This window comes from Malaya genurostris, chromosome 2, assembly GCF_030247185.1.
Source record: "Malaya genurostris strain Urasoe2022 chromosome 2, Malgen_1.1, whole genome shotgun sequence".
Taxonomy (NCBI): domain Eukaryota; kingdom Metazoa; phylum Arthropoda; class Insecta; order Diptera; family Culicidae; genus Malaya; species Malaya genurostris.
The window spans coordinates 139,401,146-139,425,347 of record NC_080571.1 but is presented as its reverse complement, the minus strand read 5'-3'; the positions used below and the strand labels follow the sequence as shown (position 1 = coordinate 139,425,347).

General features: G+C 38.0%; 1 protein-coding gene across 5 annotated transcripts in view; it reads left to right on the top strand.

Moving 5' to 3' along the window:
* Positions 1-24,202, top strand: part of LOC131429847 (3-phosphoinositide-dependent protein kinase 1) — a 259,510-nt gene that overhangs the window by 68,078 nt on the left and 167,230 nt on the right. The window contains exon 1 of one of the 5 annotated variants that reach the window (XM_058594256.1): positions 19,491-19,913. The exons of the other annotated variants lie outside the window; for them this stretch is intronic. The gene's annotated coding sequence lies outside the window, so the exon portion shown is untranslated. Of the gene's footprint in view, positions 1-19,490; positions 19,914-24,202 lie in introns of those variants that run through there. 5 annotated transcript variants of the gene reach the window in all.

Sequence of the window (24,202 nt, the reverse complement as noted above, 5' to 3'; positions counted from 1 at the left end):
CTTGTTTCCACATTCAAGATCTCCAAAACATGTTCCATCAGACGAAGGCAGAATACGATTTGGTGATGAGGTCATTCAATGGTCCGATGAAGTTATCTATCTAGGACTCACCTTTGACAGACATCTGATATTCAGGTCACATGTTGACAAAATCGTTCAAAAATGCAGCATACTTATTAGGTCTCTGTATCCGCTGATTTGTAGAACATCTAAACTGTGCCTGAAGAATCAGATGGCTGTCTATAAACAAATCATCTACCCCGCAATTGAATACGCAGTCCCTGTTTGGCGGGGCTGTGCACGAACACACAAACTTAGGCTTCAGCGCATTCAAAGTAAGATCTTAAAGATGATTCTAAATCGACCCCCTTGGACAAGGAATAGTGAAGTACATGAGATGGCCTCCCTGGATATGCTAGAACAAAAATTCGAACAATACTGCACGAAATTTGAAGAGAGGTGCTCAATCTCTGAAATACAAATAATTCAAAATTTGTACGTATTAGGTTAGGGATAGTTATAAGTAGGTAGATATTTTATTAATAATTAAAATAAATATTATGATTAAACATTAGTATGTAAAACAAGAGTAACTAAAACACCTATTATTAATAACGAATCGTATGAACAACAAAGATGAAAGGCCAAAGGGTCAAAACACTTATACTGTAAAATGTTGATGTAAAACACAAAAATAAGATTAATAAACAGATATTTATGCAAAAAAGGCGGGTGGGTAATGTCAGAGACATAACTGGATGTCGTGAATACGAAAACAAATGACATGTTCCTTAACACTTCCGAATATCAATTAGTTGATCAATTGTATGAATTATGCAAGCATTCCATTTTGCACATTTTTCGCAAAAACAAAGAAGGCTTCACTTTTTGTTGAGAGGCTTGTTTCTACCTGTTTTCGTTTGTAGCTTTTTTACTAATGGGCGGTCCTAACGACTATAAAAATAGCCGCATTCAGAATTTTAATGTTGATTATTTCATTTCAGATTTGCATAATTTATTGAAACAAACTATCAATATGCTGAAGGGACTCGTTTCTAGCATTCAGAAAGGTCAAATTGCATAATTCTCTACGACATTAAACTCTGGAACATTTCTCGCAAAAACAAAGAAGGCTTCACTTGATCTGGTTTACTGTGAGTTTCACACAGCGACATGTGCACAAATCTAACCAAACTGTTCTAGATTTGCAGTAAACTGAGGATATTTCCCTACGATTTGCGAACAACAAATCCTAATAGTTCTTTAGAAAACTTTTAGAGCCATTAGAACGGCTGATTTTGTGCAATGCTCTCCACCGTTGTTTTTTACCAATGCTAATGACTGGCAGCTGTGACGTAATCGCTCTTGTCGAAAGCGAAACTAATTGTGCAGACGACACAAAACACATCTGCTCGCAGTGGCGATACAATCCAAACTAATTCAAGTTTTGTTGCGAGGCTTGTTTCTACCTGTTTTCGTTTGTAGCCTTTTCACTAATGGGCGGTCCTAACGGCTATAAAAATAGCCGCATACAGAATTTTAATGTCGATTATATCATTTCGGATTTGCATAATTTATTGAAAGAAACTATCAATATGCTGTAGAGGTTCGTTTCCAGCATTCAGAAGAGTCAAATTGCGTAATTCTCTACGACATTAAACTCTGGAACATTTTTCGCGAAAAAAGGCTTCACTTGATCTCGATTACTGTGAATTTCACACAGCGAAAAATGCACAAATCTAACCAAACTGTTCTAGATTTGCACTATACTGAGGATATTTCCTTCCGATTTGCAAACAACAAATCCTAACAGTTCTTTAGAAAACTTTTAGAGCCATTAGAACGGCTGATTTTGTGCAATGCTCTCCACCGTTGTTTTTTCCCAATGCTAATGACTGGCAGCTGTGACGTAATCGCTCTTGTCGAAAGCGAAACTAGCTGTGCAGACGACACAAAACACATCTGCTCGCAGTGGCGATACAATCCAAACTGATTGAATTTTTGTTAAGAGAATTCCTTTTATGTGATTTCGTTTGTAGCTTTTTCACTAATGGGCGGTCCTAACGGCTATAAAAATATCCGCATTCAGAATTTTAATGTTGATTATTTAATTTCGGATTTGCATAATTTATTGAAAGAAAGTATCAATATGCTGTAGGGATTCGTTTCCAGCATTCAGAAGAGTCAAATTGCGTAATTCTCTACGACATTAAATTCTGGAACATCTTTCGCGAAAAAAGGCTTCACTTGATCTCGATTACTGTGAATTTCACACAGCGAAAAGTGCACAAATCTAAGCAAACTGTTCTTGATTTGCAGTAAACTGAGGATATTTCCCTACGATTTGCGAACAACAAATCCTAATAGTTCTTTAGAAAACTTTTAGAGCCATTAGAATGGCTGATTATGTGCAATGCTCTCCACCGTTGTTTTTTCCCAATGCTAATGACTGGCAGCTGTGACGTAATCGCTCTTGTCGAAAGCGAAACTAGCTGTGCAGACGACACAAAACGCATCTACTCGCAGTGGCGATAGAATCCAAACTGATTCAATTTTTGTTAAGTGATTTCCTTCCTTTTTCACTAATGGGCGGTCCTAACGGCTATAAAAATAGCCGCATACAGAATTTTAATGTCGATTATTTCATTCCGGATTTGCATAATTCATTGAAAGAAACTATCAATATGTTGTAGGGATTCGTTTCTAGCATTCACAAGGACCAAATTGAGGAACTCACTGCGATATTCACCACTGTTCGGAACATTTTTCCCGGACGATTTGTTGTACAGCAGCAGATATTTTGTTCTCTTCCTTAGATCGCGTTCTGATTGGCTGGTGTTGACACTGATCAAATGAGACAGGTTTTTCAATAGTGTACTATTGAAATACTTCAATGCTTTTGCTATACACGTTTAAATTGAAAAATTTCAATTCTATTGGTAGTTAGATTATATAAATCCTTTCACAGATCACTGAGCTATGAGCTTTAAAAATACGAGAAAGGCAAACGCGCCTTATGAATTATCCTCTTTGATACTCGTTTATACCAAACATTTCAGAAAAGTTTAATTTTGAATTATTTGAGACTATGTCACAAAACTGAAAATTTTATCATAAAATTGTGATCATATTTCCGATGGCATGTCGCAAGAATTATGTTGATTCATTAGATACAACAATAGATATTCACGATCAAAAACTTATCACTCTCTCAGAGGGTAAATTTTGAAAAGGCACCCCATAGTAAAGTAAGTCGTATTCACGACAAAAAAAAATTCCTACCATTTGCTGAGCAACTGTTCCCGAAACAAGACACACGAGAGCAACATCGAGGACCTGTTGTCTCACTGTTTTCCGATTTGAATGCACGAGACACCGTCAGCACAATGACACCGAAAATCGGTGAAAGGCAGCCAAAAAGTCCAGCAAGACCCATTGCTGAAACAAGACACACACGAGAACCATATCAGATCTCAATATTTCCTACCAAAAGATTCATCAAGATGGAAGCTAAATTAATTTGCACCGTCACTAACACATTCAATTACGAACGGCAATGCGAAAGCGAAAGTGATGATTTTGAACACATCTTCATACTAGTATGGAGTCGTGTGAAAATATGCCATGCGATACATGGTTGCCATATATACAGGTTAATCTGTATTTTTTTATACATACATATATGTACAGATTAATCTGTATAATAATAATAATTATTATTATTATTATTATTATTACTATCATTATTATTATCAAAATGACTTGCATACCGAAGATCGTCGGTACATTTCAGACCAGGCCATTGCAATTGTTTCGTATTGAAATTTCGAGAAGAATCAGATATCTTCGAACTTCATAGCTTCAATAAACATAAACTACAAATTTGTCGTACCTAGCATCCTATATTGGCAAATTAAAAAGGAATTGTTTCAAGTTTGGAATATATAGCTATAGAAAAGTAGCTGTTTAATGTAACTAATCTGTACTTTAATGTAGGTGCATCGCTTCAAACTCTATTAGTGAAAAAGGGGAAAGCTTGCACAATTCATACAATCAATCAACTAACTGATATTCGGAAAAGTGATTTTTGTGTAAGCGACTTTTTCCCATATTCCAGCAGTAGGAGCTTTGAGCGCTGTATGACAAAGCAATGCTTGGGAGCAACGGGAAACGCGATGTTTTTTACTGGTACAAATGTTTCTAAGTACCAAAAATACTGAGTACAGCAGGGATTCCCAAAGTGGTCGATCTACACCCCTTGGGGTCGATATCCTTTTTGCGGGGGTCAATGTAAACGAAAACTGACAATGGGGGTCGACGAGGTCTAGACATCGACCCCCTATTGTTTGATATAAGTTGTTATTTGAAATATTTACGCTAAAAAAGTATTTTACATCAATATTAAAAAAAACAAGAAATTGAATTTTCAAAGGAATTTGTTGATCGGGGTCTGAGGCTTAAGTTAATTTTAGTAAAGGGGTCCATGACCCAAAATAGTTCGGGAGCCCCTGGTTTAGAGCGTTCTTTCACGGATCGCTTTAATTTCTCCGCACGCTGTATGTATGTAGGGCACACCGACAGATCATGAGGATTCTCCTCGCAGTAGAAAAACTTTTCCGCTGCTCTTCTGCAGAGATCGTCCTTATGGGCCTCTTCACATTTGCCGCATCGCAGTTTGTTGCAACAATAGGCTGCCATATGCCCTAGCTGTTTGCAGCTTGTACAGTGCATTACCCGCGGAACATACAGCCGAACAGGTAAACGAACTCCACTCACTACCAAATAATTTGGAAGTGCAGATCCGGCTATTATACATGTTTTAAAAGTGTTGTGAATGTGTATAGTGGCGTGATATACTTATAGTAGAATTGAATGATGAAAAAAAAAGTATGGGTGTGTAATGTCAGAGACATAACTGGATGTCGTGAATACGAATATGACACGCTTTATTTATGCTTCCGAATTCGAATTGGTAGTTCATCGATTGTTTGAATTGTGCAACTTTCCCCTCTTTCATTACTAGAAATTTAAACGATGCGCCTAGACTAAATTACAGATTAGTTACATTAAACATTCTGAAACGCAATTAAATATTATGAAATAAGCAGTATAGTTCTTTATAATAAAAATGGCTCTGAAAAGAAATTTTTATGAAAGCGTTCGTGATGAAGAGTGACGATTTGAGTTAGTTCAGCACGCAGACTCTGAATTCTAAACCCATATTCCAGAACTAAGCTCTTAAACTTGAAGACGATTCTTCGCCATGACTACCAGAATGGGTTTTATAGAGTACAGTTAAGTAAATTTCCGCATAATTCTTTAGGAGTATTATTATGGTTCTAAAAAGAATCGAATAGAAGAAGTCTGGAATAAAGAACTGGATCCTGAGTTCAAAAACTAAATGTAAAACCAATAACAGACTCAGAATGCAGTTTCAATTCTAGAATTGCAATTTCGAAACTCAAATTAGTTCCGAAATACAGTTCCAGAATCCAGTTTCAGCACGCAGGCTCTGAAATCTAAACTTATATTGCGGAACTAAAATCTGAAAATTGAGGTTTGAGGTTTTAACCACGCAGAAGGTGCTCTCTCCGTCGCTGCTGGTTGATGGTTTAACTCCCGCAATGGCAGTCTTCTCGCCTTGACGGCCAGCAAGCGAATGAGAGTTGCGACCTGAGCGTTTGTGGTTTTAACCACGCAGAAGGTGCTCTCTCCGTCGCTGCTGGTTGATGGTTTATCTCCCGTGATGACAGTCTTCTCGCCTTGATGGCCAGCAAGCGAATGAAAGTTGCTACCTAAGCGTTTGAGGTTTTAACCACGCAGAAGGCGTTCTCTCCGTCGCTGCTGGTTGATGGTTTAACTCCCGTGATGGTAGTCTTCTCACCTTGAAGGCCAGCAAGCGAACGAAAGTTGCTATCTGAGCGTTTGAGGTTTTAACCACGCAGAAGGTGCTCTTTCCGTCGCTGCTGGTTGATGGTTTAACTCTCGCGATGGCAGTCTTCTCGCCTTGAAGGCCAGCAAGCGAATGAGAGTTGCGACCTGAGCGTTTGAGGTTTTAACCACGCAGAAGGCACTCTCTCCGTCGCTGCTGGTTGATGGTTTAACTCTCGCGATGGCAGTCTGCTCGCCTTGAAGGCCAGCAAGCGAATGAGAGTTGCGACCTGAGCGTTTGAGGTTTTAACTACGCAGAAGGCGCTCTCTCCGTCGCTGCTGGTTGATGGTTTAACTCCCGTGGTGGCAGTCTTCTCGCCTTGAAGGCCAGCAAGCGAATGAAAGTTGCGACCTGAGCGTTTGAGGTTTTAACCACGCAGAAGGCGCTCTCTCCGTCGCTGCTGGTTTAACTCCCGCGATGGCAGTCTTCTCGCCTTGACGGCTAGCAAGCGAATGAGAGTTGCGACCTGAGCGTTTGAGGTTTTAACCACGCAGAAGGTGCTCTCTCCGTCGCTGCTGGTTGATGGTTCAACTTCCGCGATGGCAGTCTGCTCGCCTTGATGGCCAGCAAGCGAATGAGAGTTGCGACCTGAGCGTTTGATGTTTTAACCACGCAGAAGGTGCACTTTCCGTCGCTGCTGGTTGAAGGTTTAACTCCCACGACGTCTGCTTCCATCGAACGCACGAAAAGAAATGATCGATTTTTACCACGGTTCCCCTTTTATACGCATTCAGTTGAAGATGACTACCTCAAAATCGTCGTTTTTGCGCGAAAAACCCAAGCGAAAGTAAAGAGTTTTCCGCATTATTTTAAAATTTTGAGAAAACCTAATTTTTGAGTTGTTTGTGGTTATCTCACACCGTTCAAAATATTATCCTAAATTCCTGATCATCATTTCGATGAAATGGTGAAAGAATTATGTTGCTACCATTAATACAAGTCGAGATATTCACGATTAAGTTCTGCCCATTCTTCCATATGGCTAATTTTGAAAAGGCACCCCATAGTAAAGTAAGTCGTATTCACGACAAAATTATTCTATCATTTTATACTGTTTGGTAGAGCTATGCTAAAGAGAATTACAATCAACTGCCAAAAAGTACAGGGGTGTAATGTCAGAGACATAACTGGATGTCGTGAATACGAATAAAACTGACACTCTTACATTATACTTTAGAATATAAATTAGTTGATCGATAGCGTGAATTGTGCAAGTTTTGCCCTTTAACACTACTAGAATTTGAAACGATACACCTAAACTACAGTAATGATTAGTTACATTAAACATTCTGACATACAAATATTACGTAATAACCAGTATAGTTCCTTATGATAAAATAATGGTGGTTCTGAAAAGAACCTTTTATGAAGGTGTTCGTGATGGAGAGTGACGAGTTTAGCTCAAATTCCGATGGATACCGTTGACTTCCGATGGATACCGCTGACTTACGTCTTCTATTTCCAGGATGACCTGTTGTCCGTGAATGCGAAACTGATATGTGTTCTGTTGGAGTCTCCTGATTCTTCCGCTTGCGGTAATAAGCTTTGTATTTCGCTTGGAGATTCCTTGATCTCTCCATAATCAACACGATGACAAGGACAGCCAAATTCGAAATGAATGGCTTCTGAGTCGGTGCTATGTATTTTCTATAGAAAATCAGCAGAAAGTTTACTACAAACTACAACTGGTTGAAAAATGGGCCGTATACAGTATAGTGAAGTAAAGTTTCGCCTAATTCTTTGGTTATACAATTATGGTTCTAAATGGCACCTTAGAGAATTTCGATGTCGATTATTTCATTTCGGATTTCAATATTTTTGTAAAAGATACTATCAAAATGCTGTCCGGGATTAATTTCTGGCATACCAGAAGAGCCGAATTGTATAATTTTCTTAGATATTAAACATTGATTAGATATAAGCAATTTTAAACACTGTTGCGAATTCAGAACTGTGGAAATTGCAAAAAACTGATCAAATTATCTTAAATTTGCACTACACGCTTAATTTTAATTTTCGATTTACAAAAAAGCAATCTTTATAATTCTTTAGGTAACATTTAGATCCATTAGAAGGGCTGATTTTGCAGATTGTTCTACATTGTTGTCCATTTTCCGTTGTATTTTGCTCCAATGAAAACGACCACCAACAGAATGATGTAATCGATCTTCTTAGAAAGGGAAATTGGCTCTGCAACCTGAGCGTTTGAGGTTTTGTACAACGCTAAAGGTCTGCTCTTATTAATAGCGACTGCTCCACCTGACGACCGAAGTCCAAATAAAAGCATTGACGACTGCTGCCCCCAACGATTGAAGTCCAAATGAAAGCACGACCTAAGCGTTTGAGGCTTTATACCACGCGAAAGATCTGCTTTCGTTGCCAACTGCTCCACTGGACGACTGAAGTCCAAATGAGAGTTGCGACCTGAGCGTTTGAGGTTTTTAACCATGCAGAAGATGCACTCTCCGAAGCTGCTGATTGATTAAGTCATTCCCACGACGTCTGTTTCCATCCAACGCACAAGAAGAAATGATCGATTTCCGCATATGTTTTTGCATAAATATTTGTTTAATAATCTTATTTTTGTGTATTACATCAACATTTTACAGTACAAGTGTTTGGCCCTTTGGCCTTTCATCTTTGTTGTTCATACGATTCGTTATTAATAATAGGTGTTTTAGTTATTCTTGTTTTACATACTAATGTTTAATCATAATATTTATTTTAATTATTAATAAAATATCTACCTACTTATAACTATCCCTAACCTAATACGGACAAATTTTGAATTATTTATATTTCAGAGATTGATCACCTCTCTTCAAATTTCGTGCAGTATTGTTCGAATTTTTGTTCTAGCATATCCAGGGAGGCCATCTCATGTACTTCACCATTCCTTGTCCAAGGGGGTAGATTTAGAATCATCTTTAAGATCTTACTTTGAATGCGCTGAAGCCTAAGTTTGTGTGTTCGTGCACAGCCCCGCCAAACAGGGACTGCGTATTCAATTGCGTGGTAGATGATTTGTTTATAGACAGCCATCTGATTCTTCAGGCACAGTTTAGATGTTCTACAAATCAGCGGATACAGAGACCTGATAAGTATGCTGCATTTTTGAACGATTTTGTCAACATGTGACCTGAATATCAGATGTCTGTCAAAGGTGAGTCCTAGATAGATAACTTCGTCGGACCATTGAATGACCTCATAACCGAATCGTATTCGGCATACGTCTTATGGAACAAGTTTTGGAGATCTTGAATGTGGAAACAAGATGACCTGAGTTTTTGCTGCATTGATCACAATTTTCCAGCTTGTAAAATATTCAGTTAGAGCGTGTCTGTAGTTTATTCTTCAGAGCATAAATGACACGACCTTTGTAAAGAATGGCAGTATCATCAGCAAATTGTGACAGAACACCACCACCCGGAAGAGGTGGGATGTCTGATGTAAAAATGTTGTATAGAATGGGACCTAGGATAGTTCCTTGGGGTACACCAGCTGGAATAGTAAATCTTTCTGAAAGTGCATTATTCAGAGAAACCTGGAATGCTCTATCTGCAAGATAATTTTTGATAATTTTAAGACGATACATGGGAAAATTATACCGATGCAGTTTAAACACCAGGCCATCGTTCCACACATTATCGAATGCCTTTTTAATATCCAATATTGCCATGGCAGTCGTTTTGGACACTGATTTGTTTTGCTGGATGACGTTGTTAACCCTTGTGAGTTGGTGGATGGTGGATCTTCCTTTCCGGAACCCAAACTGTTCTTCCAGTAATATATCCTGTTCATCTGCGAAAGCAAGAATTCGCCTTTGTATTGACTTTTCAAACAGCTTGGATAGGGCAGAGAGTAAGCTGATGGGCCGATAGTTTTGGAAAAGGACCCGGTTTCAAAACTGGGATAACTGTAGCTAACTTCCACTTTAACGGAAAGTAACCAAGCTCCCAACACCTGTTAAAAATTTTAGCTAAGAAGACAAATGAGCGAATACTCAAATGTTTTAGCTCAATGTTGAATGTGTTGTCGAAACCGGGGGCCTTCATATTTTTGGATTTTTTCACAATAGCCATCAGCTCATTCGCAGTGACTCTACTTTCCTCAGGAATCAAGCTGTCTGATTGGTCAACCTCAGCTACGCTATCAGCAACGGCTCTTTCTTGAGGACTAACAATGTTGAGTCCTAAATTGTGAGAACACACAAACTGTTGGCCTAGTGCTTTTTCCTTCTCTACTGGTGTGATTAAAGGTATTCCTTCAGCTGCGTCCTGTGGTGACATCACAGGAGAAATTGGCTTCGGTTTTTTCTTAAGCGCCTTCGTTAAGTACCAGAAGGGCTTTGAATGTGGGAGAATTTCTCGAAGCTTTTGCTGGAAGGTCCTGTTGCGAAGCTCTTTTATCCTTTCCTGGATTATTCTAGTTAAGTTGTTATAAGAAATCTTCTTATCTAGGATGCCAGTTCGTTGATACTGCCTCCGGTAGATATTTCGAAGTCGGATGAGTTTCTTGGTGACACTGTCAATTTGAAGAGATGAACTCGGCATATGTTGTACTGCAACCGTCGTATCACGAGCGACTGTGATTGAATGCTGGAAGAAAGATAGGGCTGAATCGATTTCCATCGGGAAATCTAGTGGCAAATCGATATTAATAAGTTGGTCGGCGATTTGTTGAAATTGGACCCAGTCGGTGCGATAATAGTTCCTCCGAGGTTGAATAGGCACTGTTTCTGGTGAAGATCCCAACGTCAATATTACTGGAAAGTGGTCGAAAGATAGCTCGTTGAAGTCATCTGGAGAGCTGTATATGGCGATGTTGCTGATGAATATATCCAAAATGGAATGAACTCTCGATCTGAAAAGTCGCGTTGGTTGATCCGGAGCGAGGATGTTGTACTGTCCAGCTTCGTTATCTTCGGCAAGTACGAATCCGTTTCGATTCTGTCTTTTGTTTCCCCACAGCTCATGTCGTGCGTTCAGGTCTCCAGCAATGCTGAATTTGTTCTGTAGTCGAGTGAGCATAGCAAGATCTCTGCTGGTTGATGGTTTAACTCTCGCGATGGCAGTCTTCTCGCCTTGAAGGCCAGCAAGCGAATGAGAGTTGCGACCTGAGCGTTTGAGGTTTTAACCACGCAGAAGGTGCTCTCTCCGTCGCTGCTGGTAGATGATTTAACTCCCGCGATGGCAGTCTTCTCGCCTTGAAGGCCAGCAAGCGAATGAGAGTTGCGACCTGAGCGTTTGAGGTTTTAACCACGCAGAAGGTGTTCTCTCCGTCGCTGCTGGTTGATGGTTTAACTCCCGCGATGGCAGTCTGCTCGCCTTGAAGGCCAGCAAGCGAATGAAAGTTGCTACCTGAGCGTTTGAGGTTTTAACCACGCAGATGGTGCTCTCTCCGTCGCTGCTGGTTGATGGTTTAACTCCCGTGATGGCAGTCTTCTCGCCTTGAAGGCCAGCAAGCGAATGAAAGTTGCGACCTGAGCGTTTTAGGTTTTAACCACGCAGAAGGCGCTCTCTCCGTCGCTGCTGGTTTAACTCCCGCGATGGCAGTCTTCTCGCCTTGAAGGCCAGCAAGCGAATGAGAGTTGCGACCTGAGCGTTTGAGGTTTTAACCACGCAGAAGGTGCTCTCTCCGTCGCTGCTGGTTGATGGTTTAACTCCCGCGATGGCAGTCTGCTCGCCTTGATGGCCAGCAAGCGAATGAGAGTTGCGACCTGAGCGTTTGATGTTTTAACCACGCAGAAGGTGCACTTTCCGTCGCTGCTGGTTGAAGGTTTAACTCCCACGACGTCTGCTTCCATCGAACGCACGAAAAGAAATGATCGATTTTCACCACGGTTCCCCTTTTATACGCATTCAGTTGAAGATGACTACCTCAAAATCGTCGTTTTTGCGCGAAAAACCCAAGCGAAAGTAAAGAGTTTTCCGCATTATTTTGAAATTTTGAGAAAACCTAATTTTTGAGTTGTTTGTGGTTATCTCACACTGTTCAAAATATTATCCTAAATTCCTGATCATCATTTTGATGAAATGGTGAAAGAATTATGTTGCTACCATTAATACAAGTCGAGATATTCACGATTAAGTTCTGCCCATTCTTCCATATGGCTAATTTTGAAAAGGCACCCCATAGTAAAGTAAGTCGTATTCACGACAAAATTATTCTATCATTTTATACTGTTTGGTAGAGCTATGCTAAAGAGAATTACAATCAACTGCCAAAAAGTACAGGGGTGTAATGTCAGAGACATAACTGGATGTCGTGAATACGAATAAAACTGACACTCTTACATTATACTTTAGAATATAAATTAGTTGATCGATAGCGTGAATTGTGCAAGTTTTGCCCTTTAACACTACTAGAATTTGAAACGATACACCTAAACTACAGTAATGATTAGTTACATTAAACATTCTGACATACAAATATTACGTAATAACCAGTATAGTTCCTTATGATGAAATAATGGTGGTTCTGAAAAGAACCTTTTATGAAGGTGTTCGTGATGGAGAGTGACGAGTTTAGCTCAAATTCCGATGGATACCGTTGACTTCCGATGGATACCGCTGACTTCCGTCTTCTATTTCTAGGATGACCTGTTGTCCGTGAATGCGAAACTGATATGTGTTCTGTTGGAGTCTCCTGATTCTTCCGCTTGCGGTAATAAGCTTTGTATTTCGCTTGGAGATTCCTTGATCTCTCCATAATCAACACGATGACAAGGACAGCCAAATTCGAAATGAATGGCTTCTGAGTCGGTGCTATGTATTTTCTATAGAAAATCAGCAGAAAGTTTACTACAAACTACAACTGGTTGAAAAATGGGCCGTATACAGTATAGTGAAGTAAAATTTCGCCTAATTCTTTGGGTATAAAATTATGGTTCTAAATGGCACCTTAGAGAATTTCGATGTCGATTATTTCATTTCGGATTTCAATATTTTTGTAAAAGATACTATCAAAATGCTGTCCGGGATTAATTTCTGGCATACCAGAAGAGCCGAATTGTATAATTTTCTTAGATATTAAACATTGATTAGATATAAGCAATTTTAAACACTGTTGCGAATTCAGAACTGTGGAAATTGCAAAAAACTGATCAAATTATCTTAAATTTGCACTACACGCTTAATTTTAATTTTCGATTTACAAAGAAGCAATCTTCATAATTCTTTAGGTAACATTTAGATCCATTAGAAGGGCTGATTTTGCAGATTGTTCCACATTGTTGTCCATTTTCCGTTGTATTTTGCTCCAATGAAAACGACCATCAACAGAATGATGTAATCGATCTTCTTAGAAAGGGAAACTGGCTCTGCAACCTGAGCGTTTGAGGTTTTGTACAACGCTAAAGGTCTGCTCTTATTAATAGCGACTGCTCCACCTGACGACCGAAGTCCAAATAAAAGCATTGACGACTGCTGCCCCCGACAATTGAAGTCCAAATGAAAGCACGACCTAAGCGTTTGAGGCTTTATACCACGCGAAAGATCTGCTTTCGTTGCCAACTGCTCCACTGGACGACTGAAGTCCAAATGAGTGTTGCGACCTGAGCGTTTGAGGTTTTTAACCATGCAGAAGGTGCACTCTCCGAAGCTGCTGATTGATTAAATCATTCCCACGACGTCTGTTTCCATCCAACGCACAAGAAGAAATGATCGATTTCCGCATATTTTTTGGCATAAATATTTGTTTAATAATCTTATTTTTTGTGTATTACATCAACATTTTACAGTACAAGTGTTCTGACCCTTTGGCCTTTCATCTTTGTTGTTCATACGATTCGTTATTAATAATAGGTGTTTTAGTTATTCTTGTTTTACATACTAATGTTTAATCATAATATTTATTTTAATTATTAATAAAATATCTACCTACTTATAACTATCCCTAACCTAATACGGACAAATTTTGAATTATTTGTATTTCAGAGATTGAGCTCTTCAAATTTCGTGCAGTATTGTTCGAATATTTGTTCTAGCATATCCAGGGAGGCCATCTCATGTACTTCACTATTCCTTGTCCAAGGGGGTAGATTTAGAATCATCTTTAAGATCTTACTTTGAATGCGCTGAAGCCTAAGTTTGTGTGTTCGTGCACAGCCCCGCCAAACAGGGACTGCGTATTCAATTGCGTGGTAGATGATTTGTTTATAGACAGCCATCTGATTCTTCAGGCACAGTTTAGATGTTCTACAAATCAGCGGATACAGAGACCTGATAAGTATGCTGCATTTTTGAACGATTTTGTCAACATGCGACCTGAATATCAGATGTCTGTCAAAGGTGAGTCCTAGATAGATAACTTCGTCGGACCATTGAATGACCTCATCACCGAATCGTATTCGGCATACGTCTGATGGAACAAGTTTTGGAGACCTTGAATGTGGAAACAAGATGACCTGAGTTTTTGCTGCATTGATCACAATTTTCCAGCTTGTAAAATATTCAGTTAGAGCGTCCAGACCTGTCTGTAGTTTATTCTTCAGAGCATAAATGACACGACCTTTGTAAAGAATGGCAGTATCATCAGCAAATTGTGACAGAACACCACCACCCGGAAGAGGTGGGATGTCTGATGTAAAAATGTTGTATAGAATGGGACCTAGGATAGTTCCTTGGGGTACACCAGCTGGAATAGTAAATCTTTCTGAAAGTGCATTAATCAGAGAAACCTGGAATGCTCTATCTGCAAGATAATTTTTGATAATTTTAAGACGATACATGGGAAAATTATACCGATGCAGTTTAAACACCAGGCCATCGTTCCACACATTATCGAATGCCTTTTTAATATACAATATTGCCATGGCAGTCGTTTTGGACACTGATTTGTTTTGCTGGATGACGTTGTTAACCCTTGTGAGTTGGTGGATGGTGGATCTTCCTTTCCGGAACCCAAACTGTTCTTCCAGTAATATATCCTGTTCATCTGCGAAAGCAAGAATTCGCCTTTGTATTGACTTTTCAAACAGCTTGGATAGGGCAGAGAGTAAGCTGATGGGCCGATAGTTTTGGAAAAGGACCCGGTTTCAAAACTGTGATAACTGTAGCTAACTTCCACTTCAACGGAAAGTAACCAAGCTCCCAACACCTGTTAAAAATTTTAGCTAAAAAGACAAATCAGCGAATACTCAAATGTTTCAGCTCAATGTTGAATGTGTTGTCGAAACCGGGGGCCTTCATATTTTTGGATTTTTTCACAATAGCCATCAGCTCATTCGCAGTGTCTCTACTTTCCTCAGGAATCAAGCTGTCTGATTGGTCAACCTCAGCTACGCTATCAGCAACGGCTCTTTCTTGAGGACTAACAATGTTGAGTCCTAAATTGTGAGAACACACAAACTGCTGGCCTAGTGCATTTGCCTTCTCTACTGGTGTGATTAAAGGTATTCCTTCAGCTGCGTCCTGTGGTGACATCACAGGAGAAATTGGCTTCGGTTTTTTCTTAAGCGCCTTCGTTAAGCACCAGAAGGGCTTTGAATGTGGGAGAATTTCTCGAAGCTTTTGCTGGAAGGTCCTGTTGCGAAGCTCTTTTATCCTTTCCTGGATTATTCTAGTTAAGTTGTTATAAGAAATCTTCTTATCTAGGATGCCAGTTCGTTGATACTGCCTCCGGTAGATATTTCGAAGTCGGATGAGTTTCTTGGCGACACTGTCAATTTGAAGAGATGAACTCGGCATATGTTGTACTGCAACCGTCGTATCACGAGCGACTGTGATTGAATGCTGGAAGAAAGATAGGGCTGAATCGATTTCCATCGGGAAATCTAGTGGCAAATCGATATTAATAAGTTGGTCGGCGATTTGTTGAAATTGGACCCAGTCGGTGCGATAATAGTTCCTCCGAGGTTGAATAGGCACTGTTTCTAGTGAAGATCCCAACGTCAATATTACTGGAAAGTGGTCGAAAGATAGCTCGTTGAAGACATCTGGAGAGCTGTCTATGGCGATGTTGCTGATGAATATATCCAAAATGGAATGAACTCTCGATCTGAAAAGTCGCGTTGGTTGATCCGGAGCGAGGATGTTGTACTGTCCAGCTTCGTTATCTTCGGCAAGTACGAATCCGTTTCGATTCTGTCTTTTGTTTCCCCACAGCTCATGTCGTGCGTTCAGGTCCCCAGCAATGATGAATTTGTTCTGTGGTCGAGTGAGCATAGCAAGATCTCGCTTCAATGATGCACACGTACCATCTCGAAGATTGGTTTGTTTGGGGCAGTACGCTGCAATGATGATGATGGGACCCATCATCGTTGTAATCTCAATTCTGATGGCTTCTATGAGTTGTAATTTAAAGGCTGACATAAGCCTGTGCTGAATGGATCGTTTAATGGCAATGGCAACTCCCCCTCCTCTGGTAGTTGTCCTGTCGAGCCTGCGAATCCTGTTATTGGAAATAAAAATAGAAATTTCAGGTTTGAGATGAGTTTCAGTTTAAATAGCAATATCGGCATTCTTCTCTTGAAGAAAGTCGGATAACTCAGCAGTTTTGCTCCTGAGTGAGCATGCATTCCAATTTACTACAACAAGCTCATTATATTGCATATTCGATGATGAATTTGCCTAAGGGGCTGTCCATAAAAGACGTCACGCTTTTTTTGGCGATTTTTGACTCCCCATCCCCCCTATGTCACAAATTGTCACAGAAGCAAAGACCCCTCATCCCCCCTATGTCACGTGTCACGAATTCAAAATAAATAAAATTCATCTCAATAAATTCTCAATATGTATGACAAACCATACAAATATGAGGGAAAAATCGATTTATTACATGCTGTCATTAGATTAAAAAATATCCATAAATCTACAAAATCATCGAAATTATTTTATTAATATCAATTATATAAATTAACAAAAGTATTTGGTTGGAATTGATGAAACATTTAAATCATCTGTTTTAGTCCTCCTAGGGCTACACAGATATATATTACTGTTTTAGGTAAAGAATTTTATTTCCGTAGTGTAGCTTAAAGGGCTGAGAAAAGAAAGACCAAAACCTCATCAAAACGAGATCACTGCCGGAGAATTTTTCATTATTAGTTGATCAGTGAAAGTTCAATCATTGGATGATTCGATAAGCTTTTATGTTGGTGGAGTAAAATCACATATGATCAAGACAAGACATGACATGTTCTACGTCTGAAATCGTTGATCGCCCGCCGTTTTTCAAATTAAGTATAATTGAATAAACTGCATCAGAATCAGATAAGAGAAATTCCTATGATATACTATTATCATTGCTAGAAAATCAAATTACTGAAAAAATTGTCAGTGCACATCTTAAGTTAAACTGTTTGAAGGCATCTTTTTCTGTTTTACTCATATTAGGCAAAATTTATTAATTTCGCTAATTTACTCGCTCCTCCGTGCACTTTTGCTGATCACAACAGAAATGATTTCCTGCATCACTCATTTCCGAATTTACAAGAAAAAGCTTTTATATCTACAAATACACGTTTTCCTATAGAATGTAAACGTTTATTGTGGAGATTTTTTCAGGAAATAGGGCGAAGCAGTAATATAATTAGGTATTTCAAAAATGCGCTCATTGAAAATATTGGACGTCACATTCCAAAAACCTCCCCCCCTCCCCCCTGTCACAAAAGGTCACGTTTTATGAAACACCCCCCTCCACCTTGCGGCGTGACGTCTTTTATGGACAGCCCCTAAGGCGTTGATCTGATCCAACCGCGTTCTGCATTTTCGTAGTTTTGTTGTCATTGTTTCAAAAATGACGATCAGTTGTTCAGCAGAGAATAAGTCACCAGAGTCATCCTTTGCTTGTGGTTGATTATTGCCCCATCCAGGAGGGATTTTTGAGGAAGATTCTTTTTGTGGTCCAGCGGCTAAATTTTTTGGATTGCTGCGAGGAAGTGGCGGCAAATTTGAAATATCCCTCTTCGGTGGGAGCCGTGGGAAATTAGTTTCATCCTTCTGTGGAACATTCTTGCGCGTTGATTGTTTACGGGACGCCTGTTGTCGAATTTTTGTGAACTCAGCACGCCATCATATTTCACACATTATGTCGTTTCATTTTAAACACCATCACAGGCTTTAGTCCAGCATCCGACAGTGCCTGCTTTAGTTCAGCTTCCATCATGTCGGATAGTCCTCGAAGTATAACCTTCATAGGTTTGTTGGCGGCAATATCGTGTGTGAAGTATTCCGTTTTTATCTGCTTCAGGTACAATTCCACTGCTTTGTGGTGGTTCCAAGTCGGAACAGTTATTTTGTAGCCTTCAGTACATAAACGGATTGTTGCCTGTAGTCCTTTGCTGATCAGCGTGTTGAAATCCGAGCGTTCCTGCAGTTCCTCTTCATCAACTGGCAGATCAGTGTATTAGTTGTTACTCAGCAAACGGTCGTTTACCTTTTCATCACTTGGCTTCAGACGCTTAGCATCCTTTGGATCCTTCTCGGATATATGGCGCGTTTTACCCATACCTTGGGTAGGTAGACAACTGCGAATAAAAGATAAAACGAAATCGAAATTAGTCGTAGTAGGTTATTCGTCTATCCACATCGAGTGTTAGATGACGAATATGAAGCTATTTCTAACATCACATTTCATTTTATACCTGCTACTGGCAGCGGTGTACGGACAGCCCCTTTGCCAAAATTCTTTTTCCTGTTCGCAGAACGGGAAACAGTGAGACGACAGGTCCTCGATGTTGCTCTCGTGTGTGTCTTGTTTCGGGAACAGTTGCTCAGCAAATGGTAGGAAAATGAACCAGTCAACTTTTATATGGATGCCCTTGTATAGATGCAGACATCTCGCGTTCTGATTGGTTGGTGCTGTCATGGGTTAAATCAAACAGGTTTTTCTATAGTGTACTATTGAAAAACTTCAATGTTGTTGCAATACACGTTCAAGTTGAAAATTTTCGATTCTATTGGTAGGTAGATTATATACATCCTTCCACAGATCACTGAGCTATGAGCTTTCAAAATACGAGAAAGGTAAACGCGCATTATGAATTATCCTCTTTGATACTCGTTTATACCAAACATTTCAGAAAAGTTTAAATTTGAACTATGAGACTATGTCACACAACTGAAAATTTTATCATAAAATTGTGATCATATTTCTAATGGCATGTAGCAAGAATTATGTTGATTCATTAGATACAACAAGATATTTTCTCGATCAAAAACTTATTACTCTCTCAGAGGGTAAATTTTGAAAAGGCGCCCCATAGTAAAGTAAGTCGTATTCACGACAAAACAGTGAATCTACAGAGAGAATGTGGGACTTTCTGCACCACATACGATGGACTGGTTTCTCAGTTTCGTCAGTATTGGAGAAGCAAACCACATGGACGGTCTAAAGTGAATGATAGTCATACCTTCGGCAATGATTAAGTGAGTGATAGAATGAATGAGTAGTGTTATTTTTTTTTTGTTAAATGTAAGTTGAATGGATGGTTTTGTAATTGTTGATGAAATGTTAATTTGTGATGTATTCAATGAAATTTGTAAATTGTATGTAAAAACTGACGATGAATATATGTTGTAGGCGTTCGACGATGGCTGAAGAACAGTAAGCCGAAACGTTATGCTGTACAAAAAGTAAAAAAAAATGAAAGTTTTCCTAATTCTCACCGAAAAGAATCAACGAATCAATAAAATCTAACAAAGTTGCGGTGATTATATATGATATTTGAAAGGCCATCTCGTTCATACGCACAGAGGTGTAGAGACACAGAGGTGCGAACGCATAGAGGTTTCGAGTGCTGATTCACCACTACGGTGCGGTGGATCGAAAGAGACGACATATATCGCGTGGTGCTACACTGCAATCTTCAAATTTAATCGTCACCAAGAGCAATAGCGCTGTACCTGTGGCCAGGTACAGGCAGCAAACGAAAAGTTCAGAAGTGACCACGACGGCAGAGCAACAGAGATAGCAGAAAACGATACCAGAAGACTGCCAATTGGGTGAGCTTCACGTCGTTTTTCACGACAGCAACAAGGTAGATATAATTTAATTTTATTATTTTTACTATAACTGAAATTTTAAGATTCATAAGTTTTCATTTTGATGTTATTAATTAAAAAAAACCAGTTAATGTAATGGATGTACTCATGGAAGATCATCCGAATCCGATTCCGGATGTTAGTACGAACATTAATACTCCCAGGGCTAACCATTATCCAGAGGGTACTTCTGGTCCATAGATAGTCTGTTTTCGGCGAAAATTAATGCAATTGAACTTGATGCAAATTACAAAAGATTTGACATCACGTTTCTCTGAAGTAGTTGAAATTTCAAAAGTTAATAGAGACAAAATTCGAGTTATTACTAACGATTTGAAACAGGCTAACGAAATAGTAACCTGTGAATTATTTGCTATTGAATATCGAGTTTACATTCCATCTAATGAGGTGGAAATTGACGGCGTTTTCACTGAATCAAGCATAACAGTCGATGATTCACTTAAAAATGGAGTTGGTCGTTTCAGGAACTCTATGCTTGAGGGAGTAAAGATATTCGAGTGCAAGCAATTGTACTCAGCATTTAATAACGATGGGAGTAAGTCTTATTGTCCCTCAGATTGATTTCGAGTGACATTTGCCGGATCCGCGTTGCCTAGCCATGTCTACATAGATAAAATTCGTCTACCTGTTCGACTTTTCGTTCCGCATGTTATGCATTGCACGAACTGTAAAAAATTCGGGCATATGGCTACTTATTGTAGTTATAAGCCTAAATGCATCCGATGTGAAGGGCCCCATATGGATGTGTTTAATGTAGGAGACTCCTCATGATCTCTCAGCATGCGCTGCATTTAAGTTGCGTAAAGACAAATTGAAGCTTTTCATAGAAGCACGGTTTAAGTGCACATGTATGTATGTATGTATGTATGTGTGAAGCCACCATCAGTTCAAGGCATTACCAGTGGATGCAGGTAGACTTACAGTAGATTCGAATTTGATTTTCAGATAACTTTCATATTATTGCTGTTAAGAAGGCCAAAATGGGCTTTGAGGACCCGGCGCCTTCCAGCAATAACATCCGGCCATATAATAAAAGAATTCGCTGTACCAGCTTAAACCTGCCTGATGGTTTGTTTGTTAGAAGGGTGCGTCTTACTCATTTCAAACCTTCTGGGGAAAACACACAGCTTTCCCCTGTGAATCGGGTTGACATTTCACTCCTTCATCCAGTCATTCACTTTTAAGATACCCTGATGCACTCCCATCCCTCTTCCCTTACAATGTACTTGAGCATAGTATTATATGATGTAACATAATACACTTTAATATAATTTCCGGCAGTATAATACAATAAAACACAATATAGTATAAAACGGTGCAAAATCGTATGGTACAGTGTATTATAGTCTACTATAATATTTTATGATGAATATAATAGTATCATAATGTTATGTGACATAATATAGTAAAATATACCATAATATATTATAATATAGTTTGGTCACTATACGACACTGAATATAATAAAATATTATTATGCATAAAATATAAAAATGTAATACATCACAATGCAATATAATACACTTATAATTGTGTATTAAAAAAAATGCATTTCAATACTATATAAAACAATACCAAACATTGTACCATAATATAGTATAATATAGTACAATGTAATATTATATAATATCACAAAATATGACGTAATATAATATGATACAATTTAATAATATATGTGTAAAGTGAAATGTGTAGTATGGAAATGAAAATGTAGCTGATAATAATAAAGATTATAATAATGGTAACAATAGTAATAATAATAATAATAATCATAAAAATAACACTAATAGAAACAATAGAAATACTAATAATAATATTATTAATAATAATAATAGTAATAAAAATAATAATAATAATATTATTAATAATAATAATAGTAATAAAAATAATAATAATAATAATAATAATAATAATACTAATAATAATAATAATAATACTTGGAGTTCGGGTTTACATCTCATCCAAGTCAGTCGACAAACAAAACCGCTTACGTTGGGGACAGCAGAAACCAAGTACAGTATTGTGTAGTGAACAATAGACCTCGAAAATGAGTGAACCAAACGAACAAAAGCTACCGTCGGTACGAAAGAATACAATTATTGTTGACTTCAGACAGTGCAAAATTCGACCTTCGATACGAGAACTTGAAGGTTTGCTTAAGGAGCAAATGCATCTTGACATTAAACGTGTGCATTTACTTCAATGCAATAAGACCAATAATGTTGTTTATATCCAGTTCTATAGAGAGTTGGATGCAATTCAATTCGCTAAAGACAATAATAATGTGCACTATGTGGAGCATGAAAACATCAAGTACAACATTCCAGTATATATGGAAGATAGTGCTATAGAAGTGCGTGTGCATGATCTTCCATCAAGCGTCATCGATCCTTATATTCGCAAAACCATGTCCCAATACGGAGAGATTCTCTCTATCGAAAAAGAAAAGTGGAAGAATTTTTTCCCCGGTATTCTAAATGGCGTACGTTTGTTACGCATGCGCTTGAGGAAGCCTATACCTTCTTATGTGACATTCGGTCAGGATACAAGAATACCGTGTAAATCACTTGTTACCTATGACAATCAGATGGCCACATGTCAATATTGCCAAAAAGCTGTTCACTACGGTAAGCCATGTGATAAACCGGACAAGGAGACAACTATACCAAAGGACAACGGTGCTTCCTTCACATCCACCCCAAGCAACCCCAGTACACCTGTGACAGTCACCAACAACAGTGAAGAATCCTCTTCAACGAAACCATCCAACGTATCCCCTATAGAACAAAGTACACCAGCTGCAGTTAACAGCTTACCATCCAACCAACCAGCAACTGCAAACAATGTACAACAAAGCGCAGCTACAGCAACTAGCAACGAAATCAACAACAATACCACCGATGCGGCAATGGATGACGAGACGAACCACGAACGAAGTGCCCCTCAATCCTCGCAGGAGGAAAATGGAAGCTCCTCTCCCCCTAGAAAAAGGGTGACAACGAGATCCAATACAAAAAAAAATCTTTTATTTAAAAATTCAGCTAAATCGGCCACGTAAAGCTTGTACGCAAATAGGCCTGAATAAAATATATTTTAAATAAAAAAAAATAATAATAATACTTAAATACTACAAAATAATATAATATAACATAATATAGTATAATATATTTTAATTTGATATAATATAATACAATGTCATACAATATAATATTTTATTAATCAATATATAAAATAACAGTTAATGTAGAGTGTCAGTTATGCTCTTCTATCATCGCAATACTGCAGAAAGTAGAATATTTCTCTTCTAATAACAATAATAATATCCACATCTATAAAAATAATATATATTATTATTATTGATGACAAATTAATAATAGTAACAATAAATATAATAATGAAAATAATAATAAAAAACAACATAATATAGTACAATGAATCATATAATAAATAATAGAATGAATAAAATGATATGTTGCGATATGCTATGATATTATATTACTTCAATTTATATGTCATTTCTCATCCTCTAAAAATCCTCTCATTCTGCCATCAACGCATTCCATCGACCAATTGTCACCACAGATACACGTGTAGGCATGAAACAGGAACCAGTGAGGACCAAGCTCACCTTGTGACGACCTTGACATTTAGTTAAAATTTACTTTAAAAATGATAACTTATAAGGAAAACAAATTTATATTTTGCGCAGAGGTACGTAGTACTACTCATAATAAAGCCTATAATATAATATAATTCAACATAATGCAATACAATATAACATAATATAATAGAATACAATATAATATAATAAAATATAATATAATATAATATAATATAATACAATATAATATGATATAATGCAATGCAGTATAATACCATACAACATCGTATATAATAGCATAGAATAGTGTAAGACGATAATATGTGAAATAATATGCTATGATACAATATAACAGTTAATGTCGCAGTGTAAGTTACGCTCTTCTAATAATAATAATAATAATAATAATAATAATATTAATAATAACAATAATAATAATAACAATAATAATAATAATAATAATAATAATAATAATAATAATAATAATAATAATAATAATAATAATAATAATAATAACAATAATAATAATAATAATAATAATAAAAATAATAATAATAATAATAATACATGATGTAATAAACAACAGAATTATATGTTGTAATATACTATGATAAACACTGCACTTTAGGATGGGCTTCAACCTACAAGCCATTTCGCACCCTC